Source organism: Protopterus annectens, chromosome 9.part0, assembly GCF_019279795.1.
Source record: "Protopterus annectens isolate FY-2018-M chromosome 9.part0, PAN1.0, whole genome shotgun sequence".
NCBI lineage: Eukaryota > Metazoa > Chordata > Ceratodontiformes > Protopteridae > Protopterus > Protopterus annectens.
This window is the reverse complement of record NC_056743.1, coordinates 1,777,741,018-1,777,761,062: the sequence shown is the minus strand read 5'-3', so window position 1 is coordinate 1,777,761,062 and position 20,045 is coordinate 1,777,741,018.

Here is a 20,045-nt window from a genome sequence, read left to right as displayed (position 1 = left end):
TTAGAATTGGGAAGTCTACCTCTACAAAGAGGCCTGTCACAAGCACAGTCCCTCTGTGATCAGTCCTGGGACTGTTCTTTTTTAATACTTACATCTTTGAAGTCAAGACCAATGTCAAGGGCCTCTAGCAGACTAAATTTGCACATGATTGCAAATTAGGAGCAGTCATATAATCTACCACTGACACAAATGTTCACCAGGAAGATCTGACACAAATAACTTGTGTCAGAGCCATGGACTTAAACTAAATGCCAAGAAATGCATAACAGTACCATTCGGGAAGTCATCCATCCCTGGTAATTATCGTATTGACAACACACCCCTAAGTGTCAGTGACTTATGGACACACATATAGACAGTAATCTAGCCTTTGACTATCATGTGTTTACAGTAGCGAGGAAATCATTATATCCTGTGCAACTTATATCTAGGTCCAAGGAACTCATTGTTTCACTGTATTCAGCATTTATCATTGAGTACAGTGCCCCCTTTGATATGTACCTAACCAGGCATATCCTACAATTGGAACATCCACAAAGGTTCTTCATTAAAGAATACAGGGTGTAAGTAACATATCTTGTACCGACCACCTCAAAGCCCTATGCCTATGTTCTATCTCCTACAGGCTGTTAAAGGAGGAGAGCTATGCTTGGTATATAAGGCATTGCCAGACCCCACACCGATGGACCTGCATATCTGTAAAGCAAACAGTACCAGAATTACCCATTCTAAAGACTTAACCTTGCCTTGATACAAATAGGACCTGGTGGATAGACAGGTGTATATCCCACATACTACCACCTTCTCTGGAACAGGCTCCTCATCCATGTGAAACAGAGCTCTTCTCTAACTCGATTCAAGTATAACTTAGACAATTGGATGGGAAGCAGGAAATTCATCCAGGGTTTGGCATCTAAGTCTCTAATGGACACAGGCAGCCTGCAAATTTTTTATCTCCCAGGCTCCTGGTAGTAAATGTTTCATCTCCCACACACCTGCTTGCATTTATCAAGGGTATCACAACATGTCAGAGATCTAGGATACATGGTTAAGCTTAAAAAGGCCCTTGTGCTCATTAACCTGTTACACACCTATGAACCTAAAATGTCAAGTGAACAAATACTGACATGTTCTGCGCATGCTCCAGGGATTACCCCAGAGTGAATCATCCAATGCCAAGTCTTTTTTTCAGGGCATAGCCCCCCCGCTAATTATATTTACTAACTCTAAGACTGCACAATCCCTGGGAAAAGGGAATATCCTACCCTGGGACTGTCGATCTGCACACCTGTCGACCATTTGCCTATGTAAACCAAATAGTGTTGACCAACCATATGTTGGCATTGTGCCCATTTGATCAGATGTCTGACAATCATATATATATATATATATATATATATATATATACATACACATGTGTATGTGTGTGTGTGTGTGTGTGTGTGTGTGTCTATATATATATATATATATATATATATATATATATATATATATATATATATATATATATATATATATATATATATATATATATATATAGGTTCATAGGTAGGTACTAAGCTATCTGCCCAAAGGCATTTATAAGCCTAGCCAGAATGTGTTGGCTTTCGCCGCCCCCTTAGATTAGTTACCTGTGCCTCTATCCAGCAGAGCCATTGAAGTGACCCCTGGGATAAACTTTCTGTTTCCATTCCACTCATCAAGGTTTCTTTTGAAGAGTGTTAATGAGGAGCTCTGCCTAATGTAGATTGGGATCTTGTTCCAGAGCATGGGAAGTCTCTGGGACAGGAATCTATCCCTCCAGCACATCCTGTTTATTGTTGTGGTGAGGTTTAGATCCCTGAAGAGTGTGGGTTGAGGGGATATGGTTTTCTTTAGGTGGAGCATGTCCATCAATTCTGGGTTGGACATGGCCTTGTATGTCAGACAGAGATCACCTCTGAGTAGGCGGTATGCAACTGTGTACAGCTGGAGTTTCTTCAGTCAAGCTGCATAGGGCATCTGCTTGAGGCCAGTGATCCTCTTGGTGAGGTACTTCTGTGGTCTTTCCAGTTGTTGCAGGTGTCTTGTAAGGTACATCCCAAATGGGGCAGTGTACTCTATGATGGGTCTGATGAGTGATGCATAGAGGGGCCCAATGACCTCTTTCGATCTGGATGCAAACCCTTTTGTGATTAGGTGGGCCACACAGAAGGATTTTCTAACCACTTTGGCAATGTGATTATCAAAGGAGAGGTTACTATCTACATGGGTCCCCAGATCCCTTATTACATCTTCCATATTTAGGGGGCTACCTCCTATGTGGTAGTTTGTGGGTACTTTGTTTTTTCCAAAGGGAAAGACTATGCACTTTTTGGCATTTAGCTTGAGGCCATGGTTTTGACACCAGGTATCTGTCTCAGTGAGACCCTTTTGGAGGATGTCTGTGTCAGCCAGAGAGTCAATTATAGCCCCTACTTTGCAGTTGTCTGTGTACTTGGTCAGCCATAGCCCTCCTGTGCTTGCCTGTACCTCTGATAAGTATATGCCGAACAGGAGGGGTCCTAGGACTGAGCCCTGGGGAACGCCACTTGTAACCGGTTTAGAGTCAGACCTAGCTCCTGCAACTCTTACCATGTGGGTTCTGTCTGTGAGCCAGTTGGCAACCCATCTCGTGACGTAGGAGTTTATGTTCTGGCTGGTAAGCTTGTCTATAATACCTGAGTGGGGAATGGTGTCAAAGGCCTTTGTGAGGTCTAGGTAGGCTGTGTGGACCATCTTTCCCTCATCTATAGCCTTGGTAACTGTCTCAAAGAAGTCCACCAGGTTTAGGAGGCATGATCTGCCCTTAACAAAGCCGAACTGGGTAGGGTCCAGTGTTTGGAGGTTCCCAATGTCTCTGTTAATAAGATCCATGATGATGCGCTTCATAGCTTTGCAGACCAAGCTAGTCAGGCTTATAGGGCAATAGTTCGTGGAGTCCGTTGTGGCTCCACCTTTGTGGAGCGGAATAACTGTTGCTGTGCACCACTCTGTGGGCATGTAGCCTGTGGAGAAGCTGAGTTTAAACAGTGTGTTTAGGTGAAGAGTTAGTTCATCTTTGAGCTCATGTAGGACGCAGCCTGGGACATCGTCCGGTCCCATTGATGCTGTGTTTTTGGCTTTGAAGAGGGCTGTCTGCAATTTCAGGGGCACTACACTCTTCTGGTATAGTTATGGGCCATTCTAGTGAAGCAGCGTGGCTTGTCGAGCATGTCATCCCAGGCTGACAGACACTGGATCCCCTTTGAATGACCCCAGAAGCTTAGCCAATTGTTAAAATTGATTATTTTTTCTCTAAACCATGGTATTATTCTTGGTGAGGACAGGATGCTACTCAGGGTCAGGGTCATACTGGCCTGGGCTACGTGATCAGAGAGCTCCTCTATGTCTATTTTCACGTAGTCCAGGGAGGTATGGCTCAGGTTATTCACACCAGCATGGACAATGACAGAGTCATATTTGTACTTGTTCTGGAGTGACCTGAGTGCTTGTGTTATGTTACGGATCCTGGCACCTGACAGGCAGCTAACAGTAACCTTCTTCTTGTTCAGCCTAGTGAGTGGGATGTCAATGTGCCTGAGGATAGAATCACCTATTATTAGTGTGTTTGGTATGTTATTTTGCCTTAAGGGCTGTGATAGCATGGCACACTGGTTTTGTGAAGTATGTGTTTCATGGTTTGTGTTGAGGGATGGAGGTTGCTTGGATGTCTGCTTTGGAGGTCTCTGTTGCTTTTGCAGATTTTTATTTAGAGCCTCTGAGTATGTTTTCGTGTATTTATGTGTGTTTTTTGCCAGTGCTGGTTTCATAGGTCTGTATGAGACTGGTGGTGTGATGCAAGTAATTCCCTTCTCCTCTTGACTGCCTGGTCCAGTCTTGGGTTGAGAGAGCTTAGCCTCCAGTTTGGCTGTATAATTGCATCTCTCGCATGTATTAGTGTTTGGTGAAAGGAGGAGAGGGTTGTCTGTGTACATGAGGCAATTGTAACATTGCCTCAAAATGCCCAGATTCACCAGTTGGACCAGAGAGTACACCTGAAACTGCCCTTTGGACATCCCTGGATAGGTACAGTGAACTGTTTTACTGATTACCTGGTAAGGTCGAATAGAGAGCCTTGTCCTTCTCTACAGTATGGAGGGGTCTAGTGCTAAGGTTTATTAGTGCTTGCTATGAGTTTTGAGCAAGTGCTGGGATGAGAAGTGAATGATTTGAGTGCTTAAGTTGAAAGTTTGTCTTATTCCAAGAGAAAAATTGAAGAGTAGATTTTGTGGAGTCTGGAATAGTTATACCCTAGCTAACCGGCGCTGCCTGGTGTGCAGAACCACGCAAATGCGGGTTTTATAGCAGGGAAATGAAAGAGATAGAAATTAGCCCAAAATGGCCAATAAACTACTAATTTCTGGGCTGAAACCACTCCTCCAGGGACAGATAGCCTGCTCAAAGCTCCCTCTCTCACAGTGAACAGAGAAACTTCCTTCTATCCAAGTAAGGTATGGGAAAACACAGAAACTTGTAACACAGCCCTGAATTCAGCACTAACCTGAAAACTGGACTATACTAGCTTAGAAAGGCAGGAAAACAAGTATTTTTTTCAGAAAATAAAGCAGATACAATAAAAAAAAAAACACTTTAAATGCACAGAAATAGCTATCACACTTGAGTGTGTAGCCTACAGCAGTTAAGCAGGTAATTTAAACACAAAAATGACTTTGTTAAAGTGCAGGCAGTAAAATAAGTACAATATGTAGCTAAAACAAGCTTTTTAAATCACAGAAACTCTAGAAAATCAGCATTTTAGGCAGAATTAGCTAAAGGCAGCTAGAAAATGCAGAAAAATGATACTTAATCACTCCAAAATCTCTCTTTTGTCTCTCTGCTGTTGTAGAAGTCTGCAGGGCACAAGGCAGGAGCTTGCTGAACTGTATACTAGTGCAAAAACCACACAAATGTGGGTTTTATAGCAGGGAAATGAAAGAGAAAAAAATTAGCCTAAAATGGCCAACAAACTACTAATTTCTGGGCTGAAACCATTCCTTCAGGGACAGATAGGCTGCTCAAAGTTCCCTCTCTCACAGGGAACAGACAAACTTCCTTCTATCCAAGTAAGGTATGGGCAAACACAGAAACTTGTAACACAGCCCTGAGTTTAGCACTAACCTGAAAACTGGACTATACTAGCTTAGATAGGCGGGAAAACATTTTTTTTTTGTTCAGAAAATAAAGCAGATACAATCAAAAAACACTTTAAATGCACAAAAACAACTATCACACTTGAGTGTGTAGTCTACAACAGATAAGCAGGTAATTTAAACACAAAAACGACTTTGTTAAAGTTCAGGCAGTAAAATAAGTACAATATGTAGCTAAAACAAGCTTTTTAAATCACAGAAACTCTAGAAAATCGGTGTTTTAGGCAGAATTAGCTAAAGGCAGCAAGAAAATGCAGAAAAATGCTATTTAATCACTCCAAAGTCTCTCTTTTGTCTCTCTGCTGCTGTAGAACTCTGCAGGGCACAAGGCTGGAGCTTGCTGAGCTGTATACTAGCGCAAAAACCTCGCAAATGCATGTTTTATAGCAGGGAAATGAAAGAGATAGAAATTAGCCCAAAATGGCCAATAAACTATTAATTTGTGGGCTGAAACCACTCCTCCATGGACAGATAGGCTGCTCAAATCTCCCTCTCTCACAGTGAAGAGAGAAACTTCCTTTTATCCAAGTAAGGTATGGGCAAACACAGAAACTTGTAACACAGCCCTGAATTCAGCACTAACCTAAAAACTGGACATAACTAGCTTAGAAAGGTGGAAAAACAAGTATTTTTTTTTTTTTTTTCAGAAAATAAAGCAGATACAATCAAAAAAGCACTTTAAATGCACAGAAATGGCTATCACACTTGTTTGTGTAGCCTACAACAGTTAAACAGGTAATTTAAACACAAAAATTACTTTGTTAAAGTGCAGGCAGTAAAATGAGTACAATATGTAGCTAAAACAAGTTTTTAAATCACAGAAACTCTAGAAAAATATGCATATGTGCGTGTATATATACGAGTGTCATTTCATCTAAAACACAACTTTTCTAAACACATTTCAACTAAACTAGCAAAACTCAAAACAAATAAATAAATAAAACAATAACCTGCACCTTCCCCCCACAAAAAACACACACTTTATATTTAACAACTCCAAGGCTGCACTACAGTGGAAAAAAAAGAAAAAACACTGGAAGTACACCACTGGCTCGCACAATACAACACACTGTGATGAAGCAAACTGCAATGTTACTTATAAATTGTTTAGAAAATTCACATCAGTGATCAAAAAATTATTTTACAATCCACAAAAACACCATTTCTGTTTTCTTTGAGTTTTGCTAGTTTAAATAAAATTAATTTAGATAATTTGTGTTTGATAGGTTGTGTGTAGATAAGTTGAGTTTTAGATGAAATCACATATACCCATATATATATATATATATATATATATATATATATATATATATATATATATATATATATAGAAAGAGAAGAAATGAGTGATGGCTCTAAATTTCAAATGAACCACAATGTTTCAAGTTGGTGCTACACTGAAAAGCTTGGAAAGTAATGCAGATTTGTATGTGTGTTAATTTAGTAAGAATCTACACATTTCTGTAAATTTACAGGGTGGTACAAATGTGTAAGAATGTGAAAATGAACAATCAGAAGTGCACTCCAATGTTTATGACCTACACAATGAATAATATTGAGTTTTAATGTACTGGAACATTTAATAAGCAGTTGATTTATCTTGTGTCGTAAGAGCGTGTTCACTGAAACATACTATATTTCTTAAAGGACTTTTTATGCAAGGGAGAGTGCCATTCTCTGTAACACATATATGTGTGATTTCTGCATGTGTTATATATGCACAATCAGATGATATTCCATACAAATTATAAATTGATTGAGTGGCTGTCTTGCTGCTGTAGTGTGTGTTATTTAAGCAATAACTGACAACGTGGTGTGGTATATTGAAGATTTACCCACTCTTGGCGTGGTTTAATCATGAGGGCCAAGCCCGAGTGATTAAATAAAGCCAACCATGGGTAAATTTCAGTATACTACAACCAAAGAGTCGGTTATTGCTATTATACAATGACATTATTTAAGAAAAAAATACTTACTTTTCTTAAATAATGTCTTTGTATAACGGCGCATTACTTTTCTTCCGCCAGTGATGGTATACTGCTTCCTTGTGTTGATGTATGCGCATGCGTATGGGACTTGCAACCTCCACCCCCCAACACAAACCATGAAACACATACTTCACAAAACCAGTGTGCCTACGCAATCACAGCCCTTAAGGCAAAATAACATACCAGTGCTTTGAAATGGAAGCAATGGAGAAAAGAAAGTCTCCATTGCTCTGTTTTTTTCTTTCTTTCTTTTTTTTATTTATTAAAAAAAAAAAGGTTTTGGACACTTTATACCAACGGAAAAAAGTCCGGGTGACCGGACCTTTTTCCATTGGTATATTGTGAGATTTACAATGGGCACGCTGGCCAATCAGTATGCACGTTTTGGAATATTAATGGGAGGTCATTGTATAATTGATTATTATTTACATTAGGTAACTGTCTGGGTCACGAGCAGTGTACATCTGAACGGATTTATAAATTTGTTGACTGGCTGTCCTACTGCTCTGGTGTGTTACTTGACTATTATTTATGTTACATAACTCTCTGGATCAGTAGTACTCTACATCCAGATGGATTTATAAATGTATTGAGTGGTTGTGGGATAGGTTGAAGGGGGTCTTTTTACATTATTTGTTTATACTGTTGTCATATGGTAACCTTCTAGGCATAAGATTGTGGAAAGGGATAACTATTTTTTATTTTGCATACATTATTTTTTATATTTTATATGCTGTTCAGATTCATTGTGGATGAATAAAGTACAGCATATCTGGATTACATCTGAGAAGGTGAGCTTCAGGGTTTCAGGCTGTTTATAAGTGGTTGAAAGAAATCAAATGGATTTTAGTTTTGCTATGGTATGTTTTTGGATTGTCTAAGATTTGGTAATATTTGACTGGTGGAGTGGGTTTCTTGCTTAGAATGGTGAAAGTACTTAAGTTCTCCGCATTACTATAGTGGTGCAAAGTCAGATCTGAATAGAGGAGGGCTATATGGCAAACAGTAAGAAGAACATTAATGGCTTACTCCCTCTTTATTATTTTTGTAGTTCTTACCAGAATGGGTTTTGTGTTAGAGGTAGATTTTTGAATATAACACTGGATGGAACTTGGGGTAGCACAGTGGGTTAAGCCTGGGAGTGGAAATGACAGGCATTTAAAGGCAGTGACCTTTTATAATATAATTATGTTAATCTCTTTAGGTCCAGACATTTTATGTAAATATTTTTTAAATATGTTTCTTCTGTGTTTGAAATTCTTCTTGTTTGTTATTCCTGTTCATACTGAAAATTTTGAGGGGTTGGCATAACAGTTAAGGTGTTTACCTTACAGGGTTTGAGTCTTACCATCAGTCATTATCCGTATATTGATTAAGTGTGTAATAGTCTGTAAACTGATACCCTAGTATTTACCAACAAACCTATGAATCAACAGAAAAATAAACAAACAGAAAATGATGTCAATTAAATAAGAAGGAAAGACAGTCAGATAAGTGAAGACTCAAAGTAAGGAAAAGACTGGGGGGATGGGCATAGAAGTGCACTAATAACACCTGTTTGCTACTGATGCTCTGTATCTCTTGAGAGAATAAAGTTGGATTTTCTTTAGAAGAAATAATGGAACTTATTTGATGAATTTTGCATGTCCTGGAATGTAAAAAAAAAAAAAAAAAAAAAAGCTTATCACAGTGTCTTATTTGTGTAATTTGCAATGGCAGTAAGGCAGTAATAACATCAAATTTAATGTATTTTTTTTTTTTTGCAGCTATATAGTATGATAATTTCAACTATCCATGTAGTGGTCTGATGCATTGCTATCTGTTAAATGGTTAAATCAATACAGCAAGAAATTACTGCGCTGAAAGAAAAAAAGTAGAAAGGCTGAGCAGGATGTGCAGAGAGATGCCAGCTCATGCTGTGGAGCTTCAAGAACATCGATCTGTTTCAGCTCAGCCCACCATCCACTTAACAGAATGGAGTATCCTGTCAGGTTGGACTGAGGCAAAGCATGAGGACTAAGAAAACTGAAGTTGGTAGAACAACCTACTGGTTAATTATTTGCCAGAAACTGTGAAGGGCCAGAAGATGGAGAAGTTCATCAAAGTGTATTTGTGAAATTGCTGTGGTTGATCTGTCATCTGGTGGTGAAATGAGCTTGTTGGATTACATCAAAGATCAAGTCCAACCATAACTCTCAACCAATCAGGGACAAATCTCAACAAAATCAGGGCATATTTCTCAAGTGTTCCCCATTACGAAGAACAGTCTTTATTTGGGGGTCTTAAAAAGTTTATGTTCCTCGAAGTCCCACATTGAAAGGGTCTGTCACACATTTAGTGTTAGCAATGTTTTTTAAAAATTGATATCTATGTTAAATTGCATTAATTCATATTAATTTATTAAAATAATTCTATAAGTTAAAATAATTTTAACCATTCTCTGAGCTTTCAAATTGAAGTTGCTAGCAAGCTGTTAGTGTTTCACATTTTGCCTATTTGTTCCACACTTTTAAAATACAAGTTCTATTAACTTGAGACATTGACAACATAAGAGAATGCAAATTAATATACATTTTTCTAAAGTTAACATCATCTGTAAGTCTAACCTGCGGTGGTGGTGCTGTGATAGCATTGTCGCCTCACAGTAAGACACTGTCCGGTTCGTTTGTCAGCTAGAGCGTCTTCTGCGTGGAGACATGCGTGAATGGGCGTACCTTCGTTGAAGGTTGTGTGTCAGGCCTGGCAAGCCGGTATGTAAAAATCAACTGCCAATCATTAGCAGACCAGAGTTCCGCTGTGGCGACCCCTAACCGAGTAATATCACGTATCACTGCTGGGTTAGCCTGGATGACATCACTCTTTGTCACCTGCCTTCAGTTCCCAGGCTAACAGAAACTTAACAAAATTTTAAAATTTTCTGTGAAAAATACATATCTTTCAGATGTTTGCACAGAACTGGAAGTTGTAAAACAAACACTTTTACATTTGAAACCTAGTAATTATTTTTGTTTAAAAGACAATAGGAAAACCTCTAGTTCTAGATATCATGTCTACTTGCTACACTGAAACTGAGAAAACACAATCATAAAACAATTTCAAGATATTTTCATGAATTTTTGCAAGTTAACTCTGTATGTTCCAGCTGCTACTATTAAAACATACATTTGCACAGGTATATAGTTTATATACATTTCTGTTCTTTTCCAGTAGGGTACAGTGGTTACATTTTTAGCTCAGTACTTTACACACACTTCTGCACCAGTACTTTAATATACACATAACATATAGTTCTCTTACATTTGTAAGACAAGCATATGAATCATAATTAATATTGACAAATGACATATGATTATTTACAAAATTCCAGATAGCTGGGCTGGCAGTGTCACAAGATTTACAAAAAGTCTTAGTTTTATCCAAATAAAATCTGAGTTGTATACGCACATTCAAACTGTGCATCACCTTCTCACTAGCAGATGGAGAAGGGAAAAAGTGGGCAAATGAGTAGACTGATTAAGAGACAACTCATTCACCACTTTGGTCATAAAAGAAGGACTAGTACGAAGGGACAACCTATTATTAAGGAACACTATAAAAAAGGACAAGCCATAAGGGCTTGAAGCTCAGGTACCCATCTGGCAGAAGTAAGGACCAACAAAAGTACAGTCTGCCAAGAGCAATGCTGGTAGGAAACTGAAATAATTGACAAGACCGTATTATAATGAAATTAACTGGAAACAACTGAAATGAGACTGGAATGAATACCTTTATCTGTTAATTACCCAAACTTGTGATGAACAGGTGCCAGTCTCTCCTTTAGGGGCCAAATCTTTTTGTACTTTTCAGAATAAATTATGTACAAGCTGTAGTCTGTTCAGAATAGTTTAGAAGATGTTAACAATTGCCGAATACTGTCACCAGTAACAGTGCTGGTAAACAATAACAGTCTGTAGAGATTCCGGAATGCTGGATAGCAGTAACAGTGCTGATAAATATATCCAAAGTTTCTGCATGTATATTCTAATTCTCCTAAATAATATAAACTGAAACAGTCTTCTCCTCCTGATTAGTATTAACCCTGGATATTTAACCTGACTTCAGTACTCAGGCTCAAGTGTCTGTACTGCAAAGACCTTCTGCATATCAGTCCAAATACTAACCTAACTCAAATGACCATGTATGAAGTAGTTCCTAATAATACCAAAACCCTGTAATATTCTACACACCTCTTTAGCTTTTCTTTTTCAAGCCTTGTCTTGCATGTGCCTCACAGTGCCTAATTGTCTATTCTTTATCTAGCACTCCATTGCAAGTACACATATCTTTCCCTTGAGAAAGGAACATTCTGTAGATCTTCCTGTTATTTCTGCACATCTCATGCTTAGCCAGCAAGATTATATTTTCCTTTCTACTGAACTGTCTTTCCCTGAAACTGAATGCATACATGAAAACACAAGTCTGACTCTGTATTTTCAGGCCTACAATTCTACCTTAATGCACTATAGTAAACTCACTAAGAATAAAGTGAAAACCCTCAGTCTTACAGCTCCCCCTGAGGTCTGTGATGAAAGTTTGCAGGGAAATTTTTGTAGTTACCGCATATATGTATTACTAGGTACTGTAATCTGGTTTGAATACATGTGCTTTATGCCACCTCAATCATAATCTGCAGATGTGTCCTGATAGACATTGATGTCCTTTAAAGTCTCAAAAGTACTATTAGCTAATACTTCCAGCAACTTGGCTAACTTACTTAATTCCCAAATAGCTTTACCAGCTCCATATACAGGAAATATACGTGCTTCAGTGATTACCCCATTACCTAGCTCCATAGTCTTTAAAGTCCTTAAGTCTAAGTTGTGATGCATGTGTGATGTATCTAAAACCTACATATTATTCTGAAAAATCAGTCTTTTTTAATTCTGTGGTTTCTAAAACTGATTACACCAGGTAATTCTTTCAACCTTGCTGTTATAGAAACAACAGGAAGAAAATGCCATACACATTCTTAATTTGTCTTTGTGAGTTTCTCATCAAGTTAGACAGAGCATGAACTGTTAACCCTGCCTGTTTTTCTTCCCTATTGCTATATGCTGTAATGGTAAAATTATACAGACTATTGCCTCTGTTTTCTACCTTACAAACTGGTGCCTTATTTTTGTTAAACAAGAAACATCTTTATTAAATTATCATGTATGACATAGGCAATGTTACATTTATATAAATGAAAATAAACCATAGTGACACAATCTCAATTGCAAACATTATACATTCCAAACTGTGCCAACACAACTGTAGCTGCAAACATTATATGTCACTTTTAACATATCCAGTCATTGTTAATCACCCATTGCATAGCTCACTCAAATCCTGCCTTCTTTTAAAGCTCTTTCCTCCTGTGCATTTATTCCCATTTTTTCCTATGTACTTTGCTCCTACCCTTTTCTAAAGATCCTAGTTCCAGTTGTTTTATCTCTGTTACTATCTTTACTACTTCTAGTAAAGTTGGTTTATAGGTTCATAGGTGTGTAGTAGGCTAATGGCCTTGGGGCCTTTACAAGCCTAGTCATAGGATTACCCTAGCATCGTGCCACCTGACCTTAGTTCCCAGTGCCTGTGTCGAGTAGAGCCACTGGAGTTATCCCCGGGGTGAATTTTCTATTTCCCATCCACTCATCAACATTTCTCTTGAAAAGGGTCAGTGAATGCTCTGCTTGACATGTATGGGAAGTCTATTCCATAGCATGGGCAGTCTCTGGGTTATGAACCTGTCCCTCCAGTACGTTCTGTTGATTGTAGTAATGAGGTTGAGGTCTCTGGAGCATGTGGTGTGAAGGGATTGGGATTTCTTTAGATGTAGCATTTCTAACAGAGCTGGGTCAGACATGGCTTTGTAAGTCAAGCAGAGATCGCCTCTAAGTAGACGATATGAGACAGAGAACAGTTGGAGTTTTTTGAGTCTGTCCATATAGGACAAGTGTTTAAGGCCTAGGATCCTCTTTGTGAGGTACTTTTGTGGCCTCTCCAGTTGTTGCAGGTGTCTAGTGAGGTACATGCCAAATGGGGCATTGTACTCGATGGTTGGCCTAATGAGGGAAGAATAGAGGGAGACAATGACCTCTTTCTTCCTGAATCCAAAACTCTTAGTAATGAGATGTGCCACATAGAAGGACTTTCTGACCACAGTGGCAATGTGGTGATCAAAACAGAGGTTGCTGTCAACCTGTGTTCCCAGATCTCTTATAAAGCCTTCTGTGTTCAGTGGACTACTATTAATGTGGTAATTCATGGGAATTGGGATTTTTCCCAAAGGGGATGATGGCACATTTTTTGGCATTGAGCTTAAGGCCATGGTTCTGACACTAGTCATTGGTCTCAGTGAGGCCATTCTGTAAGATGTCAACACTACTTGGGGAGTTAATAATAGCTCGTATTGGCCTGGACTTCAGAGAAGTAGATACCAAACAGGAGAGGACCCAGGACCGAACCCTATGGAACGCCACTCATGACTAGTCAGCAGTCTGACTTGGAGTCAGCTACTTTCAAACTGTGGGTTCTATCTGTGACCCAGTTTGCAACCCACCTAGTGATTTAGGGGTTGATGCCTAGCTTGGTGAGTTGTTCTATGATTCCTGGGTGGGGAATGGTATCAAAGGCCTTGGCCAGATCAAGGTAGGCTGTATGAACCACCTTATCTTCATCCATAGCTCTGGTGACTGACTCAAAAAGTCGACCAAGTTGAGCAGGCAAGATCTACCCTTCACAAAACCAAACTGTGTGGGATCCAGAGTTTGGAGATTCCCTATATACTTGTTTATTAGGTCCATGATGATGCGTTCCATAGCTTTGCATATCAAGCTTATCAGGCTAATGGGGGGATAGTTCCCAGGGTCTGTAGTTGCTCCTCTTTTGTGAAGAGGGATGACTGTAGCAGTGCGCCATTCAGTAGGGACAAAGCCTGAGGTGAAGCTGTGACTGAACAGGGCACATAGGTGAGGTGCCAGTTCACTCTGTAGTTCATGTAGAACAGAACCAGGGATATTGTCAAGTCCCATAGAAGCTGTATTCTTGGCCTTGGACAGTGCTGTTTTAACCTGTGCAGCAATAATACTGGGTGCTTGGCAATCTACTGGTATTGTGATTGGTCCTTTGGGGGGTAGAGGGGGTGAAGTTGGCACTGAATTTGTTGGCCAGTATATTGGCAATATCTGTTGGCTCAGTATAGGAGGTACCATTGTGCAGTAGCTCAGAGCAAATCTGGGTATTGCCGAGGAGATTCTTTACATAACTATAGAAGGCCTTGTGGTTGTCTTTACTATCTGCTGCAATTCTGTTTTCATAGCTAGCTTTAGAGGATTTGATGAGGGGATCTCAACTTTTTGTTGAGGCTGATAAGGGACTTTTTCCAGTCTTGGGACTTCACCTTATTCTGCATCAGTTTCCTCCTTCTGTTGTAGAGTTTATTTATGGCAGGGGACCACCAGATTGGCTTCCTTTTTTTTGGAGGAGAGCATCTTGGTTCTATTGGGTATGCCGAAATCCATGCATTTGTATAGTGCATTGGGGTATGATTTGGTGGTCATGCAACTATTCTCCATTTGCATGGATGGCGTGAAGTTAGCCACCTCTGTTTTTAGGAGCATAAAGTTAGCTTTGGAGAAGTTTTTCATGGTGGTTACTTTTGCTGGGGTTGGGAGGGATGTGGATTTCCAAGGTGATTAGTTTGTGATCGTATCTAACCAGGGAGGAGCTGACTACTGGTGTAGAGCAATGGTTGCCCATGTTAGTAATGACCAGATCAAGGATGTTGCTACCTCTAGTGGGGTTAAGAATGAGCTCGTCCAGGGCATTGGAATTAATGAACTCCAGGAAACATTGGGCAAGTGTACTGGTACATGAGTAGTTTTCCCAGTTAATGGAGGGGTAGTTGAAGTTGCCTAGTATGAGAGTCTTAGGTTGAACCCTAATATTCTCCAGAGTGCTTAGGAATTTAGAGTGTAAGTTTTGGGACATGGTTGGGGACCTATAGGAGGCTACAACTTGAATCGCTGTCTTACCCAATGTTAGCTGCACCTGAAGTATCTCTGATGCATTATGTTGGGCTACCAGTCTGGAGGTGTGCACATCCTTTATGATTTCTATTTTCTAGTAACTGCTTTTTTCAGCCATCATAATTAGACTCAGCAAGGCCTTACTGTGTCTAGGCAAATCTGATTCCCTATCATAGCTCAAAAATCAAAAAAAACATCATTTCTCTAGTGACTCCAATTTGCTCACCCAGTATCGCTGACAGAGTAGTCTGCAAGGAATCTTCAAATTGTACCAACTCATTACACTGCTAGAAAATATATTCCTAGTTTTCTCTTTCTTCCCCATCACACCACCACCATTTGTGGTATCCTGAGGAAAAAATTCTTTGAAGTCTGCTTGGTGTATAAAAATACCTATGTAAACACTTACAGGCAAAGATCCTAAATCTTCTAAATTTTGTTGCATATTTGGGAGACATGCATATATCCCCCCATTGTTTCTTTATGAATTGCTTGTCTAATCTCTCTTCCCAATCCTTCCTAACTTCCACTGATGCATTCTTTTAGTTATTATGCAATATTTTATGTGCTGTACTAATTATTCCTTTCTTAATGGCAACCTCTGTTCTAGATTCTACTAAAATCTCTACCAGTGCTGGTCTTTTGTTTAGCACCCCCCCCCATTTTATTCTCTTTGCCCATACTCTGATATCAATCCTTGACATGGAAGGCAAGCTCTAGCCTGCAGTCCAAATAAGTTCTTTGCATCTTCCCATTCTGTTACCTTTCCCTCTATAGATATTTGCTCCCAATAGTTTGGTTTCTTTGCCAGCTTTCTCCAATATATTCTCACCCCCTCTTGCCTACTGTCTGTATCCCTAATTGCAGTCATCCCTATAATCAGAATCTCCTTTCTCTATTCCATGTTGGCTTAGTTCTTAGAAGACCTTCTGCTACTTTATGAGTATAATATTCTATATGATTATTGTTGTTCTCCTTAAAGGTCGGCATCCAAAATCCCAGTATCTCTCTCTTACCTGAGGTTCCCTCCTGTTTCATCGGGTCTATATTGAATTAGCAAACACTTAGAAAAGTGAACGCTAATTCATCAACCCCTTTTAAGCAAAGGTTTACAATCTCAAACATGTGAAGATTACTGATCCTACAGACATTGCCAACATACTGGCTGACAGGTTCAGTGCAAACTTCTCCCTCCCCAAAAGGAGAGATATCTATACCAAACGATTGCAGCCCCCCAAACATCTCCAGCGCCCAAGTGAGAACTGCTCTCTCCAAAGCAAAAAACACAGCATCCATGGGACCTGATGGTGTCCCCGGCTGTGTGCTCCATGAACTCAATGAGGAATTAAACCCACAGCTAGGACAGCTGTTTAATCAAAGTCTTACCTCTGGATACGCACTCCAGGAGTGGCGCACTGCAACTGTGGTACCACTTCAAAAGGGGGGTCCCTCCACCGCCCCTGGAAATTACCGCCCCATTAGCTTGACAAGCCTTATCTGCAAAGCCATGGAGAGGATCATAATGGACCTCATAAATAAAGACATAGGGAATTTGCAGACTTTGGATCCAACCCAGTTTGGCTTTGTCAAAGGCAGATCATGCCTTTTAAACTTGGTTGACTTTTTTCAAAACAGTCACCAAAGCCATTGATGAGGGAAAGGCAGTCCATACAGCCTACCTCGATCTGGCTAAGGCCTTCGATACAATACCCCATTCGAGTATCATTGAAAAACTCATCAGCTTAAATGTCAACCCATACATCACAAGATGGGTTGCAAACTGGCTGAGTGACAGAACCCACAGGGTCAGAGCTGCTGGCGCCATGTCAGACTCAAAGCCTGTCACAAGTGGTGTCCCACAGGGCTCAGTCCTGGGCCCACTCTTGTTTGGCATCTACTTTTCCAAGTACAAGCAAACACAGGAGGGTTATGGCTGACAAAGTTTGCAGATGACTGCAAACTGGGCGCCATAGTAGAAAACACATCTGACACAGATATCCTTCAGAAGGGTCTCACAGAAACGGATAACTGGTGCCAGAGCCACGGCCTAAAGTTAAATGCCAAAAATGCATAGTCATACCCTTCGGGAAAAACAAGGTTACCCCTAGCTACCAAATAGGTGGCAATCCACTGAGCACAGAAGAAGTTATCAGGGACCTGGGGACCCAGGTTGATAGTAGTCTGTCATTCGACACCCATGTAGCTAAAGTAGTTAGGAAGACCTTCTACATTGCCCACCTTATCATGAAGGGATTCTCATCTAGATCAAGGGAGGTCATAGTCTCCTTTACTCATCACTCATCAGACCAATGATTGAGTACAATGCCCCATTCGGAATGTATCTGACCCGACACTTGCAGCAGCTGGAGAGGCCACAAAAGTTCCTCACCAAAAGGATAAAGGGTCTCAAAATCTGTCCTATGCTGCCCGACTGAAAGAACTCCAGCTCTATTCAGTCGCCACGCTTGCTCAGAGGTGACCTTTGCCTAACATACACGGCAATGTCAAACCCAGATTTGATGGATATGCTTCACCTCAAAAAATCTAGATCCATCAGAGCCACAAGGGCGGGAGACTTAAACCTTGACACGGCTATTAATAGGACGTGCTGGAGGGATAGATTCATCACCCAAAGACTCCCTATGCTGTGGAACAAAATCCCGGTACATGTGAGGCAGAGCACCTCGCTGGCCTTGTTCAAGAGAAATCTTGACCAATGGATGGGAGATCGCAGATATACCCCAGGGATTACCTCAGTGTCACTGCTCGACAGAGGCACAGCAAAATAATGGGTATAGTTCCCCATACTAAAGGGGTGGCGTAAGCCACAAAACGAAGGGCTAGGCTTGTAAATGCCCTCGGGCAGATAGCCTAGTATGAACCTATGAACCTATGAACATCTGGAACAGCGATTTTTTTCACAGGGAAAAAAATTGCTGGGCCGGTTCCAGGAGTTTGCCATTTCCTCCACTGTGGTGCGATCTTGGAGTTGGTATAAGTTAAGTAGGGGGAAATGTTTTAAGTTTTTTTTTTTTTTTTTTTTTGGTGGACCAGCGATTTTTTTCCCTATGAAAAAAAATCACTGTTCCGGGTGTTCGAGATTTTAAGCTTTCGCTTAAAAGGGGTGGATGAATTAGTGTTTGCTTTTCTAAGCATTCGTTAATTTAATATAGATCCGTTTCATCATCATCTCTTTCCATTCTGAATTACGGTTTTCTGCTTGTGCTATGTATAAAAGCCTTAGCTGTGTTGCTCTGAAATACCACTTCAACTCTGGTAATCCCAAACTGCTCTGTTCTATTGGAAGAATAAGCTTATCCCACTTGACTTTTGCCGTCTTCTCCTCCCACATAAAATACTCCAGCTCTTTATTAATTGCTATCCACAACTTCTTCGATGTTTAATAAAAATATGCCTGACCAGTAAATAAGACTAAAGGGACTAAAACATTTTAACTGATTGTATCTTACTATTGATATCCATATAACAGACCTTCCATTTTCTGTTTTTGTATTATCTTTTGTTTAGTCACTTCCCACATGTCCTTAGCTGCCACATCGGTATCATTTTTAATCCATATTCCTAAATATTTCATTTCATTGTGTCCCTATAAATATGGATAGTGCTGAACCAATTCATATGTGGGTACATAATTTACCTCTATTGCTTTTGTTTTAGCTTTATTAATTTTGTATCCCAGAAAGGTTTGAAACTCTCTCAGTATGTTCCACAGCACTGTAATGTCCCTTTCTGTTTTGCCAGGTATAAAATAATGGGGTCTATGTCAATTAAACGAACGCTTGAAATGTCGAACGGCATATGGTCGAGACCATATGTTCGACATTTCAAGTGTTCGAAGGTTGACTTTTAATGGCACAGTATGGTACAGAATGGGAGAATTTCCCTTTTCTGCACTGAAGTGCAGTCTTGGAGTTGGTATATTTAAGTAGGGGGGTGTCGGGGCGCAGCCCACTACGTGGGTGGTGCAGGATGGCTTGACCCCCTGCTCGCACTTAGTGTATGTTTTTTTTTTTCCTTTTTTTTTATTAAATATTCGAATTTCCAATATCGACCATATGGTCTCGAGCATATGGTATTCAACATTTTGGAAGTTCGAATATTTAACATAGACCCAAATAATGTTATCTGCAAATACAGCCATCTTTTCTCGACTACCATACCAATTATATCCTTGAATTTCTGAGTCCTTTATTTTCTTTGTCAGTGGTTCTAAATATAATCCAAATAACAAAGGGGAGAGAGGACACCCCGCCTAGTTCCTCTGCTCAAGCAGAGATTATCAGAGAGTTCCTCGCCCACTTTAATTTTTGCCTCTGATCCTTTATATATCCTCCTAAACAACCTTATAATCAGGAAATTCATAGGATTCCATTGCTCTGCTCATACAAATCCCAGCTTACTCTGTCAAATGCTATCTCTGTATTATGAACCACCAGCAACAGTGGTATTTTAAAACATTCTGCTTCCTTCTGGATTATCACTGTTTTGTTTATGTTGTCAAATGTTTTCCTGGCCTCCACAAAAGCACATTGATCCATACCTATCAATTTTGGCATCACTTTTGCCATTATTTCAGCCATTACAGAAATAAACACTTTATAATCATGAATAAAAATGCTGGCGGGCAGAGTTTCACAGGCACAAATCACTCAGGTGATGATAAACCAAAGTTATATTTAATGATAAAAATTCACAAGAAAAACAAAATGTGAGCACTTTCATTGAACAAGTGTTAACTTCATCAGACCTGTAAGTTGCTCCACCAATCCTCGGAG